Source organism: Otolemur garnettii, unplaced genomic scaffold (assembly GCF_000181295.1).
Source record: "Otolemur garnettii isolate 467f Iridium unplaced genomic scaffold, OtoGar3 scaffold00127, whole genome shotgun sequence".
In the NCBI taxonomy this organism is placed as follows: domain Eukaryota; kingdom Metazoa; phylum Chordata; class Mammalia; order Primates; family Galagidae; genus Otolemur; species Otolemur garnettii.
In genome coordinates, this window is record NW_003852522.1 from 4,468,833 (window position 1) to 4,487,060 (window position 18,228).

At 39.9% G+C, this 18,228-nt stretch overlaps 1 protein-coding gene across 1 annotated transcript in view; it reads left to right on the top strand.

Moving 5' to 3' along the window:
- Positions 1–5,037: 5,037 nt before the first annotated feature.
- The window catches only part of LOC100941286 (zinc finger protein 426), a gene marked incomplete at its 3' end in the record, with an annotated part of 23,541 nt that continues 10,350 nt past the window's right edge, over positions 5,038–18,228 (top strand). The window contains exon 1 of the mRNA XM_012810259.2: positions 5,038–5,241. The remainder of the gene's footprint in view (positions 5,242–18,228) is intronic.

An 18,228-nucleotide genomic window follows, 5' to 3' on the forward strand; every position in this document is an offset into this window, starting at 1 on the left:
GCCTGGTAATGATATTTTAAAGAAAATCAATTTGTATGTAAATAATCTAAATAAAACGTTAGTAAAATAAATTAATAACAAAAAGAATAGTGCACTATGACCAGTTTTACTCCAGGATTGCAAGACAGGCTTATTACCAAATACATTCTCAGCACAATTGATGACTACACTATAGAAGAAAGGAAAAAAATGTATTGCAAGGGAAGATGAAAAAGCACCTCATAAAATTATGCATCCATTGGGAATTTTTAAATGTAAATGATCAAGAAAAGGAAAATGTAGATTAGAAAGAATGAATATGTCTACTAACATGATTTTTTATCTAGGAAATCCTAAGGAATACACTAAAAACTATTAGAACTTACAAGTTCAGTAAGGTGTTAACAGGTAACAGGAGCAACATAGAAGGCCAGGAGCAGTGGCTCATGCCTGTAATCCTAGCACTCTGGGAGGCCAAGGTGGGTGGATTGCTTGAGCTCAGGAATTTGAGGACAGCTTGAGCAAGAGACCCTGTTTCTAAAAATAGCCGGGCATTGTGGTGGGCACCTGTAGTCCTAGCTACTTGGGAGGCTGAGGCAAGAGGATCACTTGACCCCAAGACTGAGGTTTCTGTAAGCTATCACACCACTCAATCCCAGGGTGGCTGAGTGAGACTCTTATCTCAAAAAACAAAAAAAGCAACATAGAAAAGTCAGCTATTTTTCTATCTACCATCATTGTATAATCCAAAATGAAATTAAGAAAACATTTCCATTTATAATAACATTAAAATAATGCTTCCGAATAAATTTAATAAAAGATGAGCAAGACTTACAATGATAAAAACCAAAAACAGGCTCAGCATTCATAGCACAGTGTTATGGTGGCAGCCACATACCCCCAGGGTAGCGGATTTGAACCTGACCCAGGCCAGCTAAACAGTGACAACTGCAACACAAAAAATAGCCGGGCATTGTGACAGTTGCCTATAGTCCCAGCTACTTGGGAGGCTGAGACAAGAGAATTGCTTAAGCCTAAGAGTTGGAGGTTGCTGTAAGCTGTGACGCAATGGCATTCTACCCTGGGCGACATAGTGAGGCTCTCTCTCAAAAAAAAAAAGAAAAAAGAAAACACCAAAAGCAATGGAAAGTCACAACGTGTTCAGTCATTAGAATACTTAGGCAATACTTCCCAAATTGGTCTATAGATTAAACATAATCTTTCTGAAAATTCCAGATGGTGATAAAGTCTTTGTTTTACCGGACTATAATCTAGCTCCTCAAACTTTTCTTGGGCTTATCTACAGATTTGTATTTCTTTGGAAATCCAGTTTTAGCCAGAACCTGGCTAAGTCAGTTTAGCAAGAATCTAGTACCCTCGATATCAGATAACCCTGGACATCTGTTTGGTTCCTCATCGCCTGTGATCCCCCTTTTGACATCTGATTACTTTGGCCTGACTTGAACAAGAATCTTGTTAGGTTGGTTTATCCACTATCCTCTATATGCTTGATATTTCCCCTTTGTAATTTTCCATCCAATGACCCTCAATCTTTAACTTGGCCATAAATCCCCACTTGCCAATCTTGTATTCAGAGTTAGCCCAGTCTCTCTCCTCTACTGCAAAAGCCCATTGCAGTGGTTCCTATACCTAAAACAGTGATACTGAATAAAGTCTGCATTAGCATGCTTTAATAGTGCCAGTGATGAATTTTTTTCTTTAGGACTGCCTTCTTACAGAAATTGACAAGCAAATCCTAAACTTTATATAGAAATAGAACACTAAATACCAAAATAGTCTTGAAAGAGAGGAACACAGTTGAATGACTTACACTTTCAGATTTTAAAAAGTGCTACAAAAGGCAGTGCCTGTGACTCAAAGGAGTAGGGGGCAGGCTCCCTATGCTAGAGGTGGCGGGTTTAAACCCAGCCCCAGCCAAAAACTGCAAAAAAAAAAGTGCTACAAAATTTTGTAGCGTGGAAAACAGTATGGCATTGGTTTAAGAATAAAGTTATAGATAAGGAGAATAGAATTTAGACTCCAGAAATAGGCTCACACTTATATGGTCAACTGATCGCCTATAAGGGTGCCAGGGTAATTCAATGGAGAATGAAAATGTTCTCAACAAGTGGTTCTGAGAGAAATGTATACCACAAATGAATACCGCAAATGAAGGAATTTGGGCCCTTATTCTTCACAAAGTTAACTCAAAATTGATCAATGATGTATAAGACCCACAAATGTAAAATTCTTAGAAGAAAAAAGTATAGGGGAAAAGTGTCATGACACTGGCTTTCGCAGTGTTCTCTTAGGTATGGTCCCAAAGCACAATAGAAACAAAGAAAAAACAAATTTATCAACATCAAACTCTTGTATTTCAGAGGACGCTGATCATATTACATACTTTTGTATTCTAAAATATTCCAGCAAAAAAGTGAAAGACAAAACAATGAATGGCAGAAAATATTTGCAAATCTTATCTGTGATAGTGAACTTCAATACTCAATAATGAAAAGACAATCAAATTTCAAAAGGGATAAAAGACATGAACAGAAATTTCTCCAAAGAATACATACAAATGGCTAAAAAGCACATGAAAACATGCTTAACTAGTCTTAGGGCAATAATAAGTGATTATTACCACTTCACCAGGATGGTTAATATGAGAAAAACTATAGCAACTGTTAACAAGGATGTGGAAAAATTGGAACCCTTACAATTTCTGGTAGTTCTTTAAATTCTAAAACTTATAATTACTGTAGAACCCAGCAATTCCAAGAGAAATGTGTATGTGCACAAAAAAATACATGTGAATTTTCCTGGCAGCATTACTCCTAATACCCCCAAAGTGGAAATGACCCAAATGTCCATCAACTGATGAACAAAATATGATAGTTAGTAAATGGAATGGAATATTACTCAGTAATAAAATTGATCTATACTACAACACAGATGAACATTGAAAAAACATGCTAAGTGAAAAAAGCTATTCACAAAAAGTTGTATGATTTTATTCATACAAAATGTCCACAAAAGTCTGCAGAGACTAAGTTTGTAGTTACCTGGAGCTTCAGGGGGAAGTAAATGGGTTTTGACATCCAAAGAGTTCTTTTAGGGTAATGAAAAGGTCCTAAGACTATGATAGTTGCACAATACTGTGAATGTACTCAACACATTTAATTGTATACTTTTAAATGGATGATTTGTCATATGTGAACTACATCTAAATACAGCTGGTCCACATACTAAAACTGAAAATCATGGCAGTAGCTACATCACTGGAAGCATAAAAATTATTTTTTTGAGACAAGGTCTCTGTCTCATCCAGGCTAGAGTGCAGTGGCATGATCCATAATTAACTGTAGCCATGAACTCCTGGACTCAATTGATGGAGAATAAAAACTTAATGTCTGAAGCAGGAAGGGAAGAAACAACAAACAGCTATCATTACCTTCTTAAAGCTACTGGATTCATATAGATGTCTAAGAAGAATAAAAACCTTTGGATTGGCATAAGTAAACATTTCCTGATATAGAATCTAGAATCAGATATAGGGTATGTATATATCACACACCCAGGAATTTATTGTCTAATAAACATGGAATGTCAAACCGGTAAGTCAAGGAGAGTTTACTACTATGTGGTATTACAATAACTGGCCATCCAGCTGTAAGGGAAAAATAAATGGATCCACTATCCCACATCATATGCCAAAATACACTCCACGAGTGAGAAAGATTAAAAAGTAATAAACTGCAGAAGAACATCAGGAAATCTGTATGTGATTTAGAGTTTATGAAGACTTTAATGCAAGGCAGGAAACCTAGAAATTATTTTTTAAAATTAACTCCTTTGGCTACATAAAAATTTTCTGCAGGAAAAGATGAAAAATCAGTAACGAGTTAACAAGTCAATAGATTCATAAAACATTTGGTAATGAGCATGAATAAATCTTGATAAAATGTTAGTAACTCAGTGTTCAGGCTGGGCGCAGTGTCGGATGTGTGTAATCCTAACACTTCAAGAGGCCAAGGTGGGAGGATCCCTTGAGCTAAGGAACTCAAGAGCAGCCCAAGGAAGAGCAAGCAAGACCCATCTCTACTAAAAATGGAAAAAATTAGCCTGTCGTAGCAGGAACCTTTGGACTCAGCTACTTTGGAGGCTGAGGCAGGAAGATTGCTTAAACCCAGGAGTCTGAGGTTGCAGTGAGATTAGGCTGACGTGATGGCACTGTATCCTGGGCAACGGAGTGAGACTGTCTCAAAAAAAAAAAAAAATCAGTATTCAAAATAACTATTAATTGCATGAAGGCCACCCACGATAAGCCACAACAAAATTGACTTCTGGAGAAACTTTAGAAGCATTCCTGCATAAGTGAAGCATGCCTCTTATCAGGGCTATTTTCCAACCTAGTATGCGTGGCTTTGGAACTTTGTGGTAAGATCCCAGAAATAAAACTAGAAATACATTATTTGAAGTAGAAAAAAAGTTCAGATTTACAAAAAGTATCAATACGTTGAAAAGGCCACTCTTAACAGTTTAGCATGTTATATAAATTAAAAAGGGGAAATACAAGCTTAAAGATCGGATGGACTGAATTTAGGAGACAGAACTTTCCAGGGACTGGCAAGTTTATCCATGTAAGAATTGCTGCAAACCCAAAGGGAGGGAGGTAGAAAACCTTTTGTGAGCATTGTGTGGGCAAGTCCACTTGTAGTTTCGCCTTTGGGCCGTATTTGATCATTGAAACTGGGCCCTGGGCCCTGAGCCTGGTCTCACCGTCGCAGAATGCGGGGCCCGCCCTTCCTCCCGCTCCCCTTACTAACCTCAACCTTGTCCTGGGCCTGTTTCTGCCTCCAGCCCCCGCGAGAAGCCGAACTCAAGGCCCATTCGCACAGACGCTGGGCAAATCGAGAATTTCTCTGCTCGTCTGGGTCCCGACTGGGTTCGGTGTGACCGGGCCGGGTACAGTGGAAAGCCAGTCTTTCCGCTGAGGCTAGAAGCGGAAGTGACATTCGGCGCGCCGCCGTCTTTTCCGGCGCCTGCTCAGCAAGGCTAAGGTGTGTTTTTATTTGTAGTAGTTGGCTTTATCACGTCATTCAGTGAAGACAGGCAAAGGGAAGGAACGCGGCTTTGCCCGAGGTTGCTGAAGGGACCCACTCTGATCACTTCTGCCAGACCCACGGAGCCTTCCAACGCAGCTTAGGGCAGACAGGCCGCTGGGGTTGTCGCTCCAACGGCCCGGCCAGGAGCAGTTTTGAGGTAAGTCCTTCCGACTCTTCCTCAGGGTTTTTTCAAACACAGTGATTGCCTCTTCAAAATTCTCCAAAGCGGTCTGTGTGAATTTTTTTTTAACAGGCAAAGAATAACTGCCGTTAGAGTCAGGTTGATGGTGGCTCTGTCTTTCCGCCTCACGGACCTAGCGAATTCGGCTCGTCCCGGTGAGCACCGGGTAAAAGTTGGTTCAAGGGCCCTCTTCCTCCTGTTTTTGCGAACCATTTTTTTTTCTTTTTGAGACAGTCTCACTATGTCGCCCTCGGTAGAGTACCGTGGCACAGCTCACAGCAACCTCTAACTCTTGGGCTTAAGCGATTTCTCTTGCCTCAGCCTTTCAAGTAGCTGGGACTATAGGCGCCCGCCACAACGCCCGGCTATTTTTTTGTTGCAGTTGTCATTGTTGTTTAGCAGGCCCGGGTGGGGTTCGAACCCACCTCTCTCGGTGTATGTGGCCAGCGCCCTAACCACTGAGCTATGGGCCCCGAGTCTATATTTACTTTTGATACATTGCAGTCAGGTAGAAAGATAAAGCTACAGTCAAGGTGTCTGGGGAGCGCTTATTTTTATATGTAAATATAAACCTTTGTAGACCCGAAAGTCTTTTTGCTAAAGAAAAAAAAAAAAGAAAAGCTAACATTATTCAGCTGTTCTTTTCATATGAACTTCTTAGGCTTAAACTTCCCCTACAGAGCTTCAAAACAGGGGCTTATATGAAGGAAGGATAGAGGCCTTGAAGTTGAAAATTACAGGAATGATGACACTTTGGTTTAAATGGTTTGTAATACATATTCTATAGCTAAAGACATTGTCCTATTAAAACCACAGTACTAGTATGTGAACCAAGAAAGTTAAAAATAATAATATCTACCCTATTTAAGAAAGTAAAATTCTTCATTATTCCAAAATTTGCTTTTGATTATCTTTGGATCTATTATCTATTAAAGTTTTATATATTTCAGTTTGAGTCTCTGAACCTGTTGCTGTTGCTAGTCACTCATTGTTTCAGAGAATCACCCATTTTGGTATTTCTGGTTGTATTCTTGTGGTGTGTTTAAATGTTTCCCCATTTCTTGTATTTCCTATAATGTAATGAAGGCCTGAATAGTTGATTTAAGACACAGTGAAGAAATTCAAGTTAGGCCTTTTCTTAGGGAACTTATGGAGGAGGCTGTCATCTAACCAAAAATAAGTGTATTATCACAAATTGATGAGGGTTTGGAATATGTTGTCGGTGTCAGAAGGGCCATGGTGGTGACTAGGCCAGGGTTCTTTAATTGCCTGGGGACTGTGTCTTGGGACATGGCTTAGGCAAAGTCTAAAGGCAAATGAGCTGCCCTCCACACCCACACCCCTGACTACCACGTTGCAGTTGTATCTGGCAGGTGAGGTCACCTTCCTTTTGCAGTGTCCATCCCATCTCATGTCCCCTGTTAGTATGTTCCTTTAATTTGGTCTTAGGTCATAGACCTCTCTGGAGAGTGGCTATGCATTCTAACTCTGACCTGACCAGGAGGAAGGTTATGTTCTGGTGTGTTGGTCAGGTCAGGTCCACAAGACTGAGAACTGCCTTCAAGGGCCAGCAGGAAGTCCGCAGACAGGGATGCTTACCAGTGGGTGGGGAATGAGAGAGGACCTGTGGAATTCTGCCTTTACTGAGTTCTCTTGGCATCATCTCTCAGGCTTCCAGTGGTTACATATAGAGGGGATAGTGTTGGCCATTAGGTTTCATCATGCTCAGAAGTTCTGGAATGTGTTGGATTTGGGGTCATGACACGTGAAACAAGCAGGTTATATCCCAACAACCACACAGGGAGAAAAAGTTTTAACTAGGTCAAAAGTGGTGGGTTATGAACGGTTTCCAACAACTTATGTCAGGCCTAAAAATGAATGCCAGGATAGCAACTAGATTGTTAGCAATACATCCCTTAGTGCCTCAGTATTATCTTAACCATAAGACAGTTGTAATTTGAATGCTGGAGACCCTGCAGGGGCAGTTATGTTGGAGGATGTTAAGTGATTTAGTAGCAGGCATATAAACATTAGTGGTGTTGTAAGTAACCAGGGGCAGGGAGTGGTTGTGGAAGGGAAGATGAGATAGGAGGTCGAGGGTAGAAAGTGGGAGGACAGTAGAAGGAGGAAGCACCACAGAGTAGGTGGTCCTCTCCCCAGGGAGGTAAGGTTTTACTAATATGAGGCAGGTACTTTCTGTGGAAAACAGAAATCTCCATTAATTTTGTAACCTATACCAGATTTTCCTTTAGATATGGATGTGTGGAGATGCATATTTGAGCAGTGAGCAAGTACTGTGTTAGGATCACAAGCTAAGCAGTGGATTCAGGAAGAAAAGCAAAAAATATTCTTTGTCTGCTAGTGCCTTAGGAGAGGCAGTCAGAGGGCATTGCCTAGTGTAATAGGTAATGTCATCTCCAACATCAAGGTCTTGCATTGAGGTTGTGTTGTCTGAGGCAGTGTCATCACCAGTGGTGATTTTAGGGCCAGGGCAAAGTCATCTAGAATGTGGGACTAGGGTATCCTTTTTTTTTTTTTTGCAGTTTTTGGCCAGGGCTGGGTTTGAACCCGGCACCTCCGGCATATGGGGCCAGCTCCCTACTCCTTTGAGCCACAGGCGCCACCCAAGGTATCCTTTTAAGTGGGTATCCATTGGAGATAATGTTGGCCTTACAGGTTGTAAACCAACAAAGCACCCAAACCAGTGGCAGTAAGACTAATAGTTAATGGAATGATGTATATCTGCACCTAACAGGGACATTTTTTGTTTTTGATTTTTGCTAGAAATTTAGATTCAAATGGGTCCCCTATCAGATGAACAACTGCCTTGCCTGTGGAACAGTCTCTGGTTTATGAGTCCCAGAATAGTGTGCATCCTTTGTGGGCTAGGGACAAGATTGAAAATAAATTAAGTACTGGGGCATGATAGAGAACTTTAGGGGTTTATATATTGGACAGGAATTTGAGAAGTAGTTGTTTAAGGACCCCATTATGTCTTTCAGTGAAACCAGTTATTTCGGACCTATTAGGGGAATGAAAGTTCTATTGAATGCCTTTTTCAAGAGTCTCGTATTATGTATTTTAAGAACTGAAACGTGTGTCTCAATTACTACTAATAAGGTCCGTAACTCTGAAGGGAACAAGGAGTGTCCTGGCAAGGCCTTTTGTTATGATCTTAGGATGTGTGGGGATGTGTAATTTTTTTTTTTTTTTTTGAGACAGAGTCTCATTTTGTCACCCTTGGTAGAGTGCTGTAGTATCATAGCTTTCAGCAACTTCAAACTCTTGGGTTCAAGTGATCTTCATGCCTCATCCTCCTGAGCAACTGAGACTACAGGTGCCTGCCACAAAACCTGGCTATTTTTAGAGGTGGTCTCTTGGTCAGGCTGGTCTCAAGCTCCTGAGCTCAAGCATTCTATTCACCTTGACCTCCTAGAGTGCTAGGGTTACAGACGTGAGCCACTGCATGTGGCTGGATGTATAATTTTGCTTTATATTTTTAGTGTCTGTCATGCAAGCAACTTCCAGAGGAGTTTTTTGGTTTTGTCTTGTTTTTGTTTTTTCCCTACCTTAAAGACAACAACTTTTGGGTAATGAATGGCCCAAGAGTTTGTAACAGATGTGAAGATGGGACCATTTGTTGGCTAAGGCATTCAGTGCTAAGATGACTGCCTGAAAAATTTAGCCAAGTGTGCTGTGTCCAGTGCTTTGCTAGGGACATCCTGGCTAAAGGGATGGAAAGCAGCAACATTCCTCTGAGTTCCATCACATATGATGATCAGCAGTGGCCTTTGTACAGTCCACGAACTCCCATTTCGTTTCACTTAGTTAATCCCACAGTGCTTTGCAGGTAGTCTGGAGGCATGGGGGAAAAGTGACCTCTTCCAATACTTTGGTGTCTGTCCTCTGAAGCCTACCATCTCCTGCAAGTGGAATATTCCAGAGGGCCAGGCTTCATCCAGTCTTAAGGAGGCCTTGGTAGCTGAGTGGAGCTTGTGGGAGGTTGTTTCTATTTTTCCATGACATGAAAAGTATAATGGGCAGTTGGGGATGGAGAGACACAGGTCAGGGTCAGTGAGAGTCCTGTAGGAGGTGTCGTTTTAATGGTGAATAGAAGGCAATTTCTTGCATCAGAAGCCCTGGAGCAACTAATTTAGGTCACCATAAGTGATCCAGAGACTCTATGAGGCATTTAAAAAGTTGTCAGAGTCTTGTCATATAGGAGTTTTTCCCTTTTATTCATGTTTTTTTCTTTTTTTGAGACAGAGTCTCTGTCACCCTGGGTAGTGTGCCATGGTGTCATCATAGCTCACAGCAAATGCAAACTCTTGGGCTAAAGCAATCCTCTTGCCTCAGCCTCCTGAGTAACTGGGACTACACGCACCCACCACATTGCCCAGCTATTTTTTCTATTTTTAAAAGTAGAGACAGGGGTCTCACTTTCTCAGGCTGGGTGTTTAAGTCACTAATAGGAGTGTCTGTTGATAAGTAAAATTTGTGAATGAGAAATATGTTGCCACCAGAAACCCTAGAGTACTAAAAGATTATAGTTATTTGTTTGTCTTCGGTGAATGTGTCAACCAAGTCTCCTTGGAGAAGAATGTTATTGGTGTAATGTCATACCTATGTTCCTAGGGAGGGGTAGATGTCTAAGATTCTTTTGTTTGTTTGTTTGTTTGTTTGAGACAGGGTCTTGCTATTGCTCAGGCTGGTCTTGAACTCCTGAGTTCAAGAAATTCACCTGTCTTGGTTTCCTAGAGTGCTAGGATTACAGGTATGAGCCACTGTGCCCCACCTGATGTCCAAGATCTTATTTGTAAAGATTGTGTGTGATGACAGGTCTGTTGGGTAGCCTGGAAAAATTATTTTGTGGCCTGTCTGAGGTGGAACAAACTCAGTAGAGAGGCTGTTGAAATAGGACCTGCATAAAACATGCTACCCAAATTTATAAGTGCAAAATATATACTGGTGGTTTATTGAATAGAATCAAGAATTTTAAATAATATTGGACCTGGCTACCTTGATGGATGTGGTCTCATCATGAGGTGCCTTTAATTTTGTGTGTTTACATTCATATTTAAGAATAGGCAAAATTGCTCTGTCCAGTGGAGAAGGAATATAGGTAATCACCCATTGCTTGATTAGATTTTCTAGAAGTTTTTAAGCTTTGAGGCCCTGTTTACATTGGGCTATGTTAACTATTTTAACTGAGAATGCATGGAGTCCTGTTTTGTCAGTATCAAAGTCTTAACTTTAATTTTAATTTATTATTTACTATGTGTGGCTGTTTATGCCTCATGGAATAGTTTAGGGCAGTGAGTACTAAAACTATGGGAAATTTAGCAAGGCTGCAATTAAAGTAAGGCACACCTATTTTTTTCTCCTGTATTTAGTTACCTTTTAAGATTTTAGGGGGCACAATGTTTAAATTTAGTGGGATTCCCCAGATATAAGTTAATTTGAGCCCCTGAATAAGCCTATGCAGTCTTGTTAATCAATGCATTTTAGCAAATATTAGTTAAAATCTAATTACCTTTCATTTATTCTTCTTGGGTTTCATGGTTTGTTTTTAAATCACTAAGTAATCTGGGGCTAGCAGCATCATGTTTGTTAAACTTTAAGTACTGTTTGCTCAGTACTTAAAGTTTAAACATTTTTTTTTTGAGACAGGAGCCTCAAGCTGTCCCCCTGGGTAGAGTGCCGTGGTATCTCAGCTCACAGCAACCTCCAACTCCTGGGCTCAAGCGAGTCTCCTGCCTCTGCCTCCCAAGTAGCTGAGACCACAGGCGCCCGCCACAACGCCTGGCTATTTTTTGGTTGCAGCCGTCATTGTTGTTTGGCAGGCGGGCTGGATTTGAACCCACCACCTTGGGTGTACGTGGCTGGCGCCTTAGCCACTTGAGCCACAGGCACCGAGCCAAAGTTTAAACATTTTGAAGTTCCTTTTTTTTCCTTTTGACTTGTAGCCACCTAAAGCCCAAGGCTATTTTACTTTTATTTTTCCTTTGGTAGTCTGAGGCTTTTAGGCGCCTGAAGGCTTCTTAGTTTCTGTTTCTAATTGATTAAAAAGAAAAGAGGGCGTGTTAAGGGGCCAGGAACCTCCAACACTAAAGGACTGGAATGGCTAGACTGCAAGATAATGAGGCCCTTTCCCCTTCTTCAGATGTTTACCTGACAAGATCCTGGTGATCCCAAATGGCCCCTAGTTTGAGGTCTGGCCTCCATTTGTGGTTCCTGTTAGTCCATTGTTGCTGCTTCCCTTTCTAGGGGGTCTCAGTCAAACTTCTTCAGGGTTGGAGGCATAGAGAAACAGATGCAATGGAAGGCAGCAGTATAGTGATAGCTGACATCAGTGGCACCCTTGCCAGTAGGGAGCCACTATCTCTTCAGTTAAGTAGGTGTCCCTCTTGTCAGATTGAGAATGTGACCTCCCTGGATACTATCTCCCCAACTCAAAGGGCAGTCAGATTACTAGTCTCTCTCTCATGCTCAGCTAACCCTCATATTGGCCCAGTGTCTGCCTTTCCTTCTTCTGCCTCTCATGAACAAGCCTATTGGGCCCAAGCCGGCCTTCGAAATGTAGTCAGTTTCACCCAGCCTGGTAGTTCCCATTCAGGGGTGACAACAGCCTTGGATAGCCACTGTGGTTGCCCTGCATACCCTTTTAAGGCTTATAATTGGTAAACCCAGGGAGCGCTTAGACTCTCTAGAGCCTATCCAGTTTAGGGAGTTTGGGTAGCACTCAATAAAGAAAACAGGCAGCAATGCCCAACAGCACAGACATACCCAGCAAGCCTTGGAGCCTTTCCAAGTGCTGTTAGCCACATGGGAGGGCTGAAGCAGTCTGAGGCATTTCCGGGTGCCCCTCATAGTTGTGACCACATACCCTGCTCACTGCACCAATTGTGTTTTCTTCTATTTTAATCTAGTGGGCTCTCTCTGATTAGTGGCTATACATCCTATCTCTATCCAGCCCTGGAGGAGAGAACATTCTGGTGTGTAGGTTGGTGAGACATAGAGGAGGCAGCACAACAAAACACAGGAAGTAACAAAAGCATTTTTTTATAGATCCACAAGAGGCCAGAGACAGCAGGGTGCTCTCCTATGGCTAGGAAATGAAAGAGAGAGGGAGCCTGTGGGACTCTGCCTTTCTTGAAGTCCACAGGTGTCATCCCTTAGGCTCTCCTGTGGGGGTTGTGAATTGGCTAGGTTAAACACACATGGAGAGGGGAGCTTATTAACATGACTTTGGTATTGGCAATTAGGTTTTACTGTGGTCAGCAGCTATGGGACATGTTGAATTTGGGGTCACTGACATGAGGAGTGAGTGGTTGTATGACAAACAACTACATGGGGAGGGAAGTTTTTTTTGTTTGTTTTTTATTAAATCATAGCTGTGTACTTTAATGCAATCATGGAATACAATGTGCTGGTTTTATATACCATTTGAAATATTTTCATCAAACTGGTTAACGTAGACTTCACAGCATTTTCTTAGTTACTGTGTTCAGACATTTATATTCTACACTTAGTAATTACTATTTCGCATGTACCCATGTAAAATGCACTGTAGGTGTGGTCTCACCAATTACCCTCCCTCCACCCATCTTCCCCTCTCCCCTCCACTCCCTCTCCTCTTTCCTCTTCTTCTTGGGCTATAATTGGGTTACAGCTTTCATATGAAAGCTATAAATTGGTTTCATAGTAGGGCTGAGTACATTGGATACTTTTTCTTCCATTCTTGAGATACTTTACTAAGAAGAATATGTTCCAGCTCCATGTTTTATGTAAACATGTAAGAGGTAAAGTCTCCATCTTTTTTAAGGCTGCATAATATTCCATGGTGTACATATACCAAAATTTATTAATCCATTCATGGGGCAATGGGCACTTGGGCTTCTTCCATGACTTAGCAATTATGAATTTGGCTTCAATAAACATTCTGGTGCAATCTTTGTTATAAAGTGATTTTTGGTCTTCTGGATATATACCTAGTAGAGGAATTGTAGGATTGAATGGCAGGCCTATTTTTAGATTCCTAAGTGATCTTCAAACATCTTTCCAAAAGGAATGTATTAGTTTGCATTCCCACCAGCAGTGTAGAAGTGTTCCCTTTTCTCCACATCCACGCCAATATCTCTGGTTTTGGGATTTTGTGATGTGGGCTAGCCTTACTGGGGTTAGATGATATCTCAAAGTGGTTTTGATTTGCATTTCTCTGATGATTAAGGATGACAAGTGTTTTTTTTTTTTTGGTCCAGGGGCTGGGCTTGAGCCCACCACCTCTGGTATATGGGGCCAGCACCCTACCCCTTTGAACCACAGGTGCCACCCAGATAATGAGCATTTTTTTCATGTGTCTGTAGGCCATGTGCTTGTCTTCTTCAGAGGAGTTTATTTTCAGCTCCCTTGCCCACCCTGAGATGGGATCACTTGTTCTTTTCTTGCTAATAGGTTTGAGGTCTCTGTGGATTCTGGTTATTAAACTTTTGTTGGAGACATAACCTGCAAATATCTTCTCCCATTCTGAGGGCTGTCTGTTTGCTTAACTTACTGTGTTTTTGACTGTGCAGAGGCTTTTTAGTTTGATCAGATCCCAGTAATGTATTTTTGGTGTTGCTTCAATTGCAGGGGGGAGGGGATTTCTTCCTCATAAAATATTCGCCCAGGCTGATTTCTTCTAGTGTTTTCCCTGTACTTTCTTCTAGTACTTTTATAGTTTCATGTCTTAATTTTAAATCTTTAATCCAGTGAGAGTCTATCTTAGTTAATGGTGAAAGGTGTGGGTCTAGTTTCAGTCTTCTACAGGTCGCCAGCCAGTTCACCTAGCACCATTTGTTAAATAGGGAATCTTTTCCCCGCTAAATGTTTTTAATTAGCTTATCAAACATCAAATAACGGTAAGTAGCTGGGTTTATCTCTTGGTTCTCTATTCTATTCCATACATCTACCTCTCTGTTTTTGTGCCAGTACCATGCGGTTTTGATCACTATCAGTTTATAGTATAATATGAGATGTGATAGCATGATTCCCCCTGCTTTGTTTTTATTTCTGAGTAATGTCTTGGTGATGTTTTTTTCTGATTCCATATAAAATGAAGTATTATTTTTTCGAGATCTTTAAAGTATGACTGTGGAGCTTTAATAGGGATTGCATTAAATCTGTAGATTGTTTTGGGTAATATGGACATTTTAACAATGTTAATTCTTCCCAGACACGACCATGGTATGTTTTTCCATTTGTTAACACCTTCAGCTATTTCTTAGAGTTTCATAGTACTCTTTATAGAGATCTTTCATGTCCTTTGTTAGGTAAACTCCCAAATATGTCACCTTCTTTGGCACTACTGTGAAAGGAATAGAGTCCTTGATTGTTTTTTCAGCTTGACTATCATTGTTATATATAAAGGCTTCAGATTTATGAGTGTTGATTTTGTAACCTGAAATACTGCTGTATTCCTTGATCACTTCTAAGAGTTTTGTAGTAGAATCCCTGGTGTTTTCCAGATATACAATTATATCAACTGCAAAGAGTGAAAGTTTAATCTCCTCTGACCCTATATGGATACCCTTGATCACCTTTTTCTTGCATAATTGTAATGACTAAGACTTCCATTACAATGTTAAAAAGCAGTGGAGACAATGGACAACCTTGCCTGGTTCCTGATCTGAGTGGAAATGATTTCAGTTTAACTCCATTCAATACAATATTGTGAGTTTGCTGTAGATGGCCTCTATCAGTTTAAGAAATGTCTCTTCTATACCAGTTTTCTTAGGTGTTCTGATCATGAAAGGATGCTGGATATTATCAAAAGCTTTTTCTACATCAGTTGAGGGAATCATATGGTCTTTGTCTTTTGATTTGTTTATGTGATGAATTATATTTATAGATTTATGTATATTGAACCAGCCTTGAGACCCTGGGATAAAACCCACTTGGTCATGTTGTATAATTTGTTTGATGTATTGCTGGATTCTGTTTGCTAGGATCTTGTTGAATATTTTCTCATCAATATTCATTACTGATATTGGTCTATAATTTTCTTTTCTTTTTGGGTCTTTTCCTGGTGTGGGGATCAAGGTGATGTTTGCTTCATAGAATGTGTTGGGTAATATTCCTTCTTTTTCTATGTTTTGGAAGAGGTTAATATAGGTAACTAGTTCCTCTTTAAAGGTTTGGTAGGATTCTGATGTAAAGCCATCTGGTCCTGGGCTTTTCTTTTTAGGGAGATTTTTGTATAGTTGATGCTATTTCAAAACTTGATATGGGCCTGTTCAACATTTCCACTTCATTCTGGATAAGTCTAGCAAAGTGACATACTTCCAGGTATTGGTCTATTTCCTTCAAATTTTAGTATTTCTAAGGACAGAGTTTCTTATAATAGTCAAGAAATTTCTGAGGAGTCTTTTGTTATTTTGTTTTTGCCATTTCTTGAATTTCTAAGGAGTGTTTTGTTATTTTGAATTTCTGAGGAGTCTTTTCTTATTTTGTCTTTGCCATTTCTGATTGATGAAATTAGAGATTTGACTCTTTTCTTTTCTGGTTAGGTTAGCCAAAGGTTTATCTATTTTATTGACCTTTTCAAAAAACCAACTTTCAGAGTTATTGATCTGTTGTATAATTCTTTTGTTTTCCATTTCTTTTAATTCTTCTCTAATTGTTATTTCTTTTCTTCTGCTGGGTTTGGGGTTGGACTTTTCTTCCTTTTCCAGTTGAGATGTCCCATTGAGTTGTTAACTTCTTCTCTTTCCATTCCCTTCAGTAAGGCTTGCAGTGCTATAAATTTCCCTCTTAGAACTGCCTTTGCAGAATCCCAGAGATTCTGGTAATTCATGTCCTCGTTATCATTTTGTTCCAACAATTTGGTAATTTGCTTCTTAATCTTGTCTTTGACCCAGCTATCATTCAGCATAAGGTTATTTAGTTTCCATGTTTTTGTATGAGTATGCAGATTACTATTGTTACTCAGTTCAACTTTTATTCCATAATAGTCAGAGAATAATTTCTATTCTTTTAAATTTGCTGAGGTTAGACTTGTGACCTAAGATGTGATTAATTTTATTTATTTATTTATTTATTAAGTCATTTGTACATATATCATGAATACATGTATGCCATTTTGGGATTTGATGTGTTGATGATTTTTACAAATTGGAGTGCTTACATCCTACTAATCAACATAGCCTTCAACTAATTTACCCAATTATAGCATTAAGACATTTGTGTTCTACACCTGGTAGATTCAACTTGTACTTGCAATATGCTCAATAGGTGTTGTCCCTTTACTAACCCTCCATCCACCCACCCCACTGCCTTCCCCTCACACTTCCCTTCCTTCCTTCATCCTATGCTATAGTTATGTTTCATTTTTCATATGCAAGTGTGAGTGATTATAAATTGGATTCACAGTAGAATAGAGTATATTGGATATTTTTTTTCCATTCCTGAGATACCTTACAAAGAATATTTTCAGCTCCATCCATGTAAACATAAAAGAGGTAAAGTCTCCATCTTTTTTAATGCTGCATAGTATTCCATGGCATACATATACCGCAATTTATTAATCCATTCATAGGTCGATGGACACTTGGGCTTCTTCCATGACTTGGCAATTATGAATTGAGCTGCAATAAACAATCTGGTGCAAGTATCTTTATTGTCAGATGATTTTTGGTCCTTTGGATATACACCTAGAAGAGGAATTGCAGGATCAAATGGCAGGTCTACATTTAGATCCCCAAGGGTTCTCCAAAGTTCCTTCCAAAAGGAATGTACTAGCTTGCATTCCCACCAGCAGTGCAGAAGTGTTCCCTTTTCTCCATATCCACGCCAACATCTGAAGTTTTGGGATTTTTGTGATGTGAGCTACTCTTACTGGAGTTAGATGGTATCTCAGAGTGGTTTTGGTTTACATTTCGTTGATGATTAAAGATGATGAGCATCTTTTCATGTGTCTGTAGATCATGTGCCTGTCTTCTTCAGAGAAGCTTCCATTCATGTCTCTTGCCCACAATGAAATGGGATCACTTGTTCTTTTCTTAGTAATAAGTTTGAGTTCCCTGTGGATTCGGTTATGAGACCTTTGTCAGAAATATAACCTGCAAAAATCCTCCCCCATTCTGAGGGCTGTCTATTTGCTTTACTTAGTGTGTTCTTGGCAGTGCAGAAGCTTTTTAATTTGGTTAGATCCCAGTAATGTATTTTTGATATTGCTTCAATTCCCTGGGGTGTCCTCCTCATAAAGTATCCTCCCAGGCCAATTTTTTCAAGTGTTTCCCCTGCACTCTCTCCAAGAATTTTTTTTTTTCCACTCCTAGAAGCATTATTTTCTTATTTTTTTTTCTCCAAGAAATTTTCATAGTTTCTTGCCTTAAGTTTAAGTCCTTTAACCAGTGAGAGTCAATTTTTGTTATAGGGGAAAGGTTGGGTCCAGTTTCAGTCTGCTACAGGTCTCCACTCAATTCTCCCAGCACCATTTGTTGACTATGGACTCTTTCCCACATATGTATATATTAAGTCATTTGTACATGGATCATAAATATATTTATGCTACTATGGGATTCAATATGTTGATTATTTGTACAAATTGGAGTGCTTACATCCTCTAATCAACATAGCCTTTACCTCATTTACCCAATTACAGGATTAAGACATTTATATTCTACACCTGATAGATCCAACTTGTACTTGTAATCTGCTCCATAGGTGTGTGTCCCTCTATCAACCCACCCCTCTCCCTTCTTTTCTCCCTCCCCTTCCTTCCTTCATCCTATGCTATAGTTGTGTTTCATTTTTCATATACAAGTGTGAGTGATTATAAATCGGTTATAAATCAGTTTCACAGTACTACTGAGTACATTGGATATTTTTTTTCCATTCCTGAGATACTTTACTAAGAAGAATATTTTCCAGTTCCATCCATGTAAACATGAAAGAGGTAAAGTCTTCATTTTTTTTAATGCT